The sequence below is a fragment of the Moschus berezovskii genome, chromosome 16, assembly GCF_049115385.1.
Source record: "Moschus berezovskii isolate FMDL1 chromosome 16, NW_MosBer_1.0, whole genome shotgun sequence".
NCBI lineage: Eukaryota > Metazoa > Chordata > Mammalia > Artiodactyla > Moschidae > Moschus > Moschus berezovskii.
In genome coordinates this window covers 37,079,338-37,089,900 of record NC_142475.1, presented here as the reverse complement: position 1 = coordinate 37,089,900, position 10,563 = coordinate 37,079,338, and positions in this window count along the sequence as shown.

Sequence of the window (10,563 nt, the reverse complement as noted above, 5' to 3'; positions counted from 1 at the left end):
ACAACCCACTTGCAAACGGTACTTGGCACCATGTGAATGAGTTTCTGGAACAAACTCATTCATTTGGGGAGGGGCTGCTGCGTCACTTCAGTCGTGTCCGACTCTGTGTGACCCCATAGACAGAAGCCCACCAAGGTCCCCCGTCCCTGGGATTCTCCAGGCAAGAACACTGGAGTGGGTTGCCATTTCCTTCTCCAATGTGCGAAAGTGAAAAGTGAAAGTGAAGTTGCTCAGTCGTGTCCGAGGGGCTAGAGTGTCAGAAATACAGGTTCTTCTAAAAACAAACAAATAAAACATGGGTATTTTTCCAGCATTGTCTGGTAGTACGAGTCTGCCTACACTCGCGTTTCTTATTTCTTACTCTTTCTGGGTTACCTACACGTCATCATTTCCTCACCAGGTAGATGAAGATGGTAAAACAGTGAAAATGAGATTTATTCCTAAGCCCTCTCACTTCTTCATCTGTCCACCGAGGGACTTTCCTGTTCTCATGGGTTGGCAACATAGAGGAGGAAAATTTTTTTCTCATCCTTCTTAGTGTCCTTGGCTGGATCTGAAAATTAAACTGACAAGACAGATGAACAGGAGAAGAACACACAAATTATATTGACTTTTTATATGTACATGGAGCCTGTACAAGAGAATGAAGATCCAAAGAAGTGACTGGAGCAGGAAGCTTTCGTATCTTTTAGATAGAGAAACAATAAATTTGTGAAGAATTGAGAAGAAAAAGGGGTTTGGACTAAGGGTGGTAAATGGTGAAGTAACTCAGAATATAAAGGTTAGTTTGACAAGCTTGTGTTGCAGACTCTTCTGTTGCCTTCACTGGGTTAAGAGTCTGTCTCCAGTAAAAGGAGAATTTATTTCCTGTGTTTAGGCAGAAAGGGGGGTAACTTTATCTGCGTTTACTGCTTCTTCATTGCCTTCAGCTCAAAATAAATTTTATGTCAAAGAGGCATATTTTGGGATGACATTCTGGTTTTCCTTCAGTAAATAGGAGTCATGGAATCAAATAACTCTAAGCCCAGAGGGACTTGGAAGGGCCACTTGGTAGAAAAATCCAGGAGAAATAAATATAGACTCTTAGCTTTTCAAGGCTGGATGGAAACAAGCGAATTTAACTCTATATCACATATTTGAGTCTCTCTGGAAATGTGTAAAACTGTTAAAACAATTTATAGCTTTTTGAAACTGTAATTTCTTAAGTGTTTTTCTTTCCCAGCCTAATAATAATAACCACTAATAAAAAATTCCCACCTTTCGTACCAATAATATTTCAGAATGTTGAAATTATTGTACTTAATACAAAAAACTATCATTATATGTCACTGCTTAAATTGCACTCTTGGTTTTTATATATTTCTTTAAAACAGTAGTTCTTTCTTTCCTGTGATAATCTTCTGGTATATTTTTCTATTTTCTCATTTTTCATAGCAGTGAGAAAATAGATATTATCTTTGTTTTCTTCTTCTCTTGGTTCAAATCTCAAAGGGTATTGAATTAGAAACTTGAGGGGCCTAGTTAGCATAGAAAATAGAATAAGAAGAAGTCAATACAATAAGCTATTTAAAAAAATTAATTCTGCAGCAGAGGGGACCCTAGTTAGATATCACCTAGCAAAATATCTCCATATTGTAAGATGAAGAAAGGAACATCCAGAATGTTTGTGTGACTTGTCCAAGGATACACAGATGGTTAATGATGGAACCTCTGCTGGTCCTATTCACTTGACTTCCAGACAGGGCTGTGAGAAAGATCTTAAGAGAAACATCAATGTATAAAGAATATTTTAGTTTCTCTGTGTTCCTGAAAACTTGCTTATGAGACATTTGGATTCTAAAAACTTCTTTCCTTTTTTTTCTGCTTTTCTGCTTCCTTTCCTTCCTTTCTTTCTGTTTTCTTTTCCTTCCTTTTTTTCTTCCTTTCTTCTTCCTGCCTTTCTTCTTCTCTCTCCCTTTCATACTTCCTTTCTCTTTACATGGAGAAGTTAACTCCAATTTAAACTCTTTTGGCTTCAAAGTTATAGAAAATGTGTATCTACTGAGTTGATTCAATTCTCAGACAATTCTCAGTGTCTGGAAAGAACTTCAGACTCTTCTAAGTCTTGGATGTTTACAATAATGAAAAGGAGCAGTAGGATAGGTAATCCAAATTAAAAAAATCATTCTTGAGAAATTACAAACTGGTTTAAATATAAACATTAGTAACTAGATTGATGTATTAATGGGAGCATCCTTCTCAGGCAAAGCCTAAGAAGTACCAGACTGTTTAGGGATTTGTTTTCAAAAGGAGGGGCTTACATGACAAAATCCAACACTATCCCACAGTCTGTAAAACAAACTTTTACAAGAGCAACTAATATTTGGGAGACAGTGTATTAAAAAGTAGGTATATCACTTTGCTGACAAAGGTCTGTATAGTCACAACTGGTTTTTCTGGTAGTCAGGTACCAATGTGAGAGTTGGACCATAAAAAAGGCTGAGCAGTGAAGAACTGTTGCTTTTGCATTGTGGTGCTGGAGAAGACTATTGAGAGTCCCTTGAACTGCAAGGAGATTAAACCAGTCAATTCTAAAGGCAATCAACCCTGAATATTCTTTGGAAGGACTGATGCTGAGGCTCCAATTTTTGGCTGCCTGATGTGAAGAGCCGACTCATTGAAAAAGACTCTGATGCTGGGAAAGAATGAAAGCAAAAGGAGAACGGGGTGGGAGAGGATGAGATGGTTAGATAGCATCACCTGCTCAATGGACATGAATTTGAGCAAACTCTGGGAGAGACTGGAAGACAGTGGAGCCTGGCACGCTGCAGTCCATGGGGTTACAAAGAGTCAGACACGACTAAATGTCTGAAGAACAGCAGCAATATTTGGGAATACATTTCAGATAGGAGGAGTCTAAGCAATTGGTTATGGTTTGCTTTAAATAATGGAATATGAAGGAAAGTGGATAGTGGACCTTCTGTGATAAAGCTCCTAGGATGGATCTCATTTGAAAATGCCAAAAAGTTTAGAGAGGAACCAAAGGGAGTGATCAGCTATAATTTCCAGGAATGTTATTAACATGGTTTTCTGTATAAACAGTGGTGATCATTCCTGCCTACCCCTTCCTCCAGTGAATTGTTTTTTATGAATGCATTCGAACTCTATGAATCTCCTCTCTTCTGATTATTATTATCTTTCTGATTCTCGCTTTTTTTAAGAAAGAAGGTAATCTACTGTTTTTATTGAAAAGGAACTCCAGATTTTACATTTCTTCTCTTTGAAGATTTTGCAAAGTAGACACCTTGAATAATTGAGAATTTTCTCTTAGTGGAAACATTTTTTAAAGACTGCATCAACACATGGGAAATAAAAAGATGTTGATACAAAATAAAAAGATGCTGACCTGTGAGTTCACTGTTCTAAAGACCAGTGTGTATCCTTGAACACCTGGACTGAGCAATGGCAGATCACAGAAGTTCCTGAATGATTGTTTTTCAAACTGCTAGATGGGAAGAATACAAATGAATTAATTTCTTCCTCAGTTCTGAATCTGGAACTGAAGATGGCATAGTTCCACTTTCTTTAGACCCTTTTTACTTTTTAAGGGTTATGTGACCCTTTGTTTTCTTCCAGTTGTTTCTTCTTATATGAGGAATCTCAGAACCAGAAACCTTTGTGGACAAATGTTTTGCTAAAAAGTAGTTCTTCCTTTATTTATAGCTTTGCTCCTTCAGGACATTCTGTTCCCTAAATATCCCATTTCCCAGTTTTTGACCACTAGGTGTCACAAGTATTCACACAAATGCCTCCAAGATAAAAACATAAACTTTACCTATTAAAATGAGGCCCTGAATGTATGACTGCTCATATATGATCTTATGTCACTTGGGGTCACATAGTAGCTCCAATTTACATGCAATTCAACCTCCGAATGAAAAGTTCAGGGAAAGTCACAAAATTAAGGAAAAATGAAATGGAACTCTTGTGGTATACAAATGGTTTGCCAAAAGGGCAAATTTGTATAGCTTTTAACTCTGCAGGGCTTGTTCCTTCCTTGACCTCCAGAGTTGCCTTTAGACTCTTTGCATGAGATTAATAGGCACCTCCTTGTAGGAATGGGCTTCGCAAGAGCATATCGAGAGCCTTAGGAAATCTCTGCATTCCTTTGCAATAGGAATACACATGAGACACTGAGACCCACTCTCATTCTGCTTATTTGAGTTTCAACTAAAGGGACTGACACATTGAAAAATTATTTTCAAGTCATTTTGAAGCTAGGATGATCAATTCAAACCTTTTCATTTTATGTCGGGGAAATGCTACCTGGAGGAGTTTGCTTACTGTTCAAAGACAGTAGCAGAACTGGACCTTGGACACACATCTTCTGACTCCTGGGCATCCTAAGTCTTCTGTGTAGTTATTGCTGTTCTCAAGATAGATTTATGCATTTGTTTTGGAATTTTGAGAAAAAAAAAGTAAACCAAAGTATTCCTTATACTGTGTTAATATTGTAAGAAAAACCTTAGCTCAGTAAACTTCCTCTGTGGAGACTTGTTGTTAAAAAACAGAAGTAGTTTATTAGTCATTGGAACAATGACAAGAAATAAATTTTAATGCTCTCATTTCATAGAATTTGCAGATATGTTTCAGATAGATGGAAAAACTGTCCTATTTAGCTTTTATTTGTATGCCACGTCAATCAGATTCATACATATCTTTCAATGAATTTTTTTAAAAAAAGATGACCATATTTAATGAACAGATAATCTTTTGGTATTTCAAGTCAAAAAGAATACTATTGTTATTCTCACCAAGATGAAAAGAAAATAAGTCATTTGGCTTATAAAAACAGTGAAAATATTCCATTTTAAGCTGTTGCTCAGTCACCTCATGGATTGCAGCATGCCTGATTCCCGTGTCCTCCACTATATCCCGGAGTTTTCTCAAATTCATGTCCATCGTGTTGGTGATGCTGTCTAACCATCTCATCCTCTGCCACTCTATTCTCCTCTCACTTTCAAACTTTCCTAGCATCAAGGTCAGATTTTTTACCATCTGAGACACCAGGAAAGCCCTGGTGAATAGCTGTACCATAAAATAATTAATTTTATTTATGTAAGGAAGGAAATGGCAACCCACTCCAATGTTGTTGTCTGGAGAATTCCATGGACAGAGAAACCTGGTGGGCTACAGTCCATGGGGTCACAAAGGGTCAGCCATGACTGAGCGACTGACACTTTCACCTTCACTTTTATTTCCTGCAATGAGCAGCATTCTTCTTGTGTGATCAGAAGGCCTGAAGTGTCCGTATCTGTGGCGTTCACTCAGTTCCCTTGGAGAGGACCCTAGACTCTCTGGTAAATGTGGGTCTTTTCTTTATTCTGACTGAGATTTCCATGGTAAGTTCAGGTGCAGAATTTCTTTTGAGTAATAATTTCCCCCTAATTATAATACTAAATTGCTTTGACTAAATTCATTTATACAAAATTTGGAAGATTGAATTAAAAATTAATTCTTTGGTTACAATGAAAGTGCATGGAACTAGTTAAACTGGTAATTCTGAGCATTGTTTGAGATGTTTTACCAAAAATATCTTGCAAGCTCAAATAGGTTAGGGAAATAAGGTTTATGCTTAAAATCCTTTCTTAAAAATTACTATTGCTGTTTAGCATATTACAGACTTTGAAAAATCCTGCAATTAAGAAACTTGATCAAATCTAAGCTAACATTTTCCAAGTATTGTTAGTTAGAAACTTTTATTGTAAAATACAAATAACATTTGGTAAAAAACAGGTTGAGAAACCTTGATTTCCAAAGTGACGCAAAATCCTCGTTTGATAAATCAACTACACTATTTCTTGCAAAGTGTGATTCATTTATTTGATTTCTATATTACTTATTGGCAGTATCTAAATAGTTTCCCCTTTGCCTCCATGCCTACTTTCTGACAACAAGATTCATAGCTGCAACATCAAAGGCCAAAGTCTTGTTAAGTTTATTTGTAGAATTTTTCAAGTATTAGTATCCTGTCAGCAGATGGACTATTTTAAGATATTATTATTTTTCCTGTGTTATAAAACAGTTATTTCAGTTGATTTCCTCTAACCCATTTATTTTCTTTCACTTAATGTGAAATTGTTCTATGTCAGAGTTAGTGATTATTTACTAGAGGACAAATAAGCCTGGACTAAAAATACAGTTGTATTTCCTGGGAGCTGATATTATGGCTGATACTTGATGGTAGGAGTAACTTGCATATTCAAGACAGAATACAGACTCATTAGTGTGACTTAATAGGTTTAGTGAAGTTGTTTCTAAGGTGGCATGGAAGTGGTACACCCAGATCACTGCTGGTAATGGGGAGTAGCACAAGAAAGCAAGATAAAACAAAGTAACCTGGTTACTATCTCACTTTCTTGTTATAAATTGGTCCTGGATCCTGATACTTCCATAACTGGCTTATTCCATAAACCTCAGAGAATTGTAACAATACTTTTGCACTATTTTGGGTACAGTCATAGCTTAAGTGATTTGCTTTCCCTCTGAGTATTTTTTATTTCTATATCTCAAGAGAGAATTCATTTTGTTTGACACCATCTCATACAAAGAAGTCTTACTAAGAAGTTTTATTCCAAGCTACTACAAAGACCGTTGACTACTCTCAAGTTCAAGCTCAATCCAGAATCAGCCCAATCCCTAACTCCATTATTTATGTTCAGAGTATCAACTTTTTCTTCTCCTGATATAACACCATGAGTCCTATCAAAAAAACTTCTGTAAACAATACTTGCATTTTCTGTCTTCAGGAGTGATATAATGATTATGATTATGGGAACCCAGAATTTTATAGATTTGTTTTGGTCCGAGACCTATTATTATTTGGTTCTCACGGGCTACTTCAATTGGTGTACCGTTACTCTTCTCCTTTCTATATTAATAACAAATGGATTACTAGTCTCCAAACATTCCATGATTTTCTTGCTGTCTTTTTTTTTTTTTTGCATATGTGCTTCTCTTCCACTGTATTATTCTATTCCATTGCTTTATCACACAGTTAAATTCTTCTCCTATTTGCAAATTTGGAATGGGCACCACTTATAGGATATCTTTCATGCTCATTCCTAAGCGCAAAGAAAATTTTAATTTCCATGAATAGCTTGAGGTTAGAGACTATAATAGTATATTACTTGGGGTAGGAGTAGTTGCTCTCACATACAATACTCAAAATATATAAATTATCAAGTATGTACGATAGAAATTTACTTTTCAGTCACATAAACTCCCAAAGATACTACTGTGAAACTTTCCCCTAACTAGTGATTCAGGATTTTAGCCTTGTACTATCTTGTAAGTTCATCATCTGACACTATGCTTATCTGTATCCAGGTAGTGGAAGAAAAAGAGTGAAGAAGATGTAGTCACTTCTTAACAGCCTTAATCTGGAAGTAATACACATCACTTCCTCTTGTTTCCATTGGTAAGAACAGGTCACATGGCCCAAACTAAATGTACTGAAGTTGAGAAGTGTGTTCCCTGACTGGGAAGCAGTTCCTGGTAACAACTCCAGGAAGGAAAAGCATACATCTGGGGGATAAGAGTTAGCTATCTTGGCTAGAATTAATATTCTTATGCTTGCAATGACATAAACTTCAACTTGTGGTGGTGGTTTAGTTGCTAAGTCGTGTCCGACTCTTGTGACTCCATGGGCTGTAGCCTGCCAGGCTCCTCTGTCCATTGGATTTTCCAGGCAAGAATACTAGAGTGGATTGCCATTTCCTTCTTCAGGGGATCTTTCTGACCCAGGAATCGAACCTGGGTCTCCTGCATTGTAGGCAGATTCTTTACCTACTGAGCTATAAGGGAAAGCCATACTTCAACTTAAGAAAGCTTAAACAACAAGGTTACTTTAGTGAAATCACTCAGGTGGTAGTTCTGAGAATCCAAGGAAGAGCTGAAAGGATCAGGCAAACTGGGGAACTTCAAATATGAACCTGGACACACAATACCACCATTGCTATCTATGTCTCTGTTTTTCCTGCTTATTAATTTTGTTCTCTCCTATTGCAGATAGATGATTTCATCTACATGGTGGGGGTGGGAACACAGCCAATTCCAGGTTAGGGCCTCCAAGTTTTATGATTCCAGAGCAAAGTAAAAACACATCCCCTCATCCCATTTTGCTATATAAAAATTCTACAGACTGAGTCAGGGCAGTTTGGCTCATCTGTTTCCTCACTGAACTAATCACCATGACTATAGGAGTAGGGGACGACAGAGGATGAGATGGCTGGATGGCATCACTGACTTGATGCACATGAGTTTGAGTGAACTCCAGGAGTTGGTGATGGACAGGGAGGCCTGGCATGCTGTGATTCATGGGGTCATAAAGAGTCGGACACGACTGAGCAACTGAACTGACTGCTAAGAAGTGAGATATATAAAGTTTAGGATGTTTGTGGGCCCAGTCCCTGCATGACTTGGGACATTGCAATTTTATTTCAAAATGTCCTAGGGTAAGTGGAAGAATAGTACTGTCAAGGTGGATACAACCTTGGGCTAGAAACTAGATTAGACGAAAGGCTTCAGTACATTGCAGAAGTGTATTCTGTGAATAAGGAGTATGGAATCAGGTTAGCTTCTTCTGCTTTACCTGAAGTCTAGGCTTTGTTGTTCCATTTATAGAGCACAGGCAGAACAGACTGAGCAGAATTCTGAAGGACCCTGGGATTTTCAGAATGGTAAATGAGCATATTTTACCATAAAGTCACCAACTGCATTAGCCCCTAACAAGAGAGTCAGCCTGTTTTTTAAGGTTTGAAGTCAGACATTGACTTTTCCTCTCTAGCTATGAAAGTCCTAGGTGTCATTGTCTTCCAATATAGGGTGGCATCATATACATTGAAAGTCTGCTGTTTTCTATAGCCACCTTAATTAATCATTTTAGCTAGATCTTGGATAACTTGCTGCAGCTTCTGTATCAGCATTTGCTGCTTCATCTGGCAATTTTATATTATGGAGATAGTTTCCTTAATATATGGAGAGGTTTCCTTAAACCTCATGAACCGACTTCTGCTAACTTCAAACTTTTCTTCTGCAATTTCCTCATCTCTCTCAGCCTTCATGAAATAGGACCTTGGTATACTACTAGGCTTTTGGCTTAAAGGGATGTTGTGGTTGGTTTGATCTATTCAGATCACCAGAACTTTCTCCATGTTAGCAATAAGTCTGTTACACTTTCTTATTTATGTATTCACTAGAGGATCAATTTTAAGTTCCTTCAAAAACTTTTCCTTTGCAGTCCCACCTCAATTAACTGGTACAAGAGTCCTAGCTTTCATTCTATCTTGACTTTCAACATACCTTCCTCACTCAGATTTATCATTTATAACTTTTGATTTAAAGTGAGAGACATGTGACTTTTGCTTTTACTTGAACACTTTGAGGCTATGGTATGGTTATTAACTGGCCTAATGTCAATATTATTATGTCTCAGGGAATAAGGATGTCAAAAGTTATGCAGAGAGGAGAGAATGACTGGTGGCTGGAGCAAACAGAACAAAGAATTTGAGTATTTTTCCAAAGAAGATATGTAAATGACCAATAGATACATGAAAAGGTGCTCAACATCACTAGTCATCAGGGGAATGCTAAGGAAAATCCCAATAAGATATAACCTGACGTGCTAGAATAGCTCACTTTAAAAAGAGGTAGCACATGCTGGGGGTATGGAGAAAAGGGAATTCTTGGGTATTGTTGGTGGGAATTTAATTTTTGTATTCACTATTGAAAACAGCATGAAAGTTCCTCAAAAAAAAAAGTTCAGTAATAGAACTACTCTATGGTTCCAAATAGGAAAAGGAGTACGTCAAGGCTGTATATTGTCACCTTGCTTATTTAACTTATATGCAGAGTACATCATGAGGAACGCTGGGCTGGAAGAAGCACAAACTGGAATCAAGATTGCTGGGAGAAATATCAATAACCTCAGATATGCAGATGACACCACCCTTATGGCAGAAAGTGAAGAGGAACTAAAAAGCCTCTTGATAAAAGTGGAAGAGGAGAGTGAAAAGGTTGGTTTGAAGCTCAACATTCAGAAAACAAAGATCATGGCATCTGGTCCCATCACTTCATGGGAAATAGATGGGAAAACAGTGGAAACAGTGTCAGACTTTATTTTTTGGGGCTCCAAAATCACTGTGGATGTTGATTAGTTCAGTTCAGTTCAGTCACTCAGTTGTGTCCGACTCTCCGCGACCCCATGAATCACAGCACGCCAGGCCTCCAGTCCATCACCAACTCCCAGAGTTCACTCAAACTCACGTCCACAGAGTCGGCGATGCCATCCATCCATCTCATTCTCTATTGTCCCCTTCTCCTCCCGCCCCCAACCTTTCCCAGCATCAGAGTCTTTTCCAGTGAGTCAACTCGTCGCATGAGGTGGCCAAAGTATTGCAGTTTCAGCTTTAGCATCAGTCCTTCCAATGAACACCCAGGATCGATCTCCCTCAGAATGGACTGGTTGGATCTCCTTGCGGTACAAGGGACTCTCAAGAGTCTTCTCCAACACCACAGTTCAAA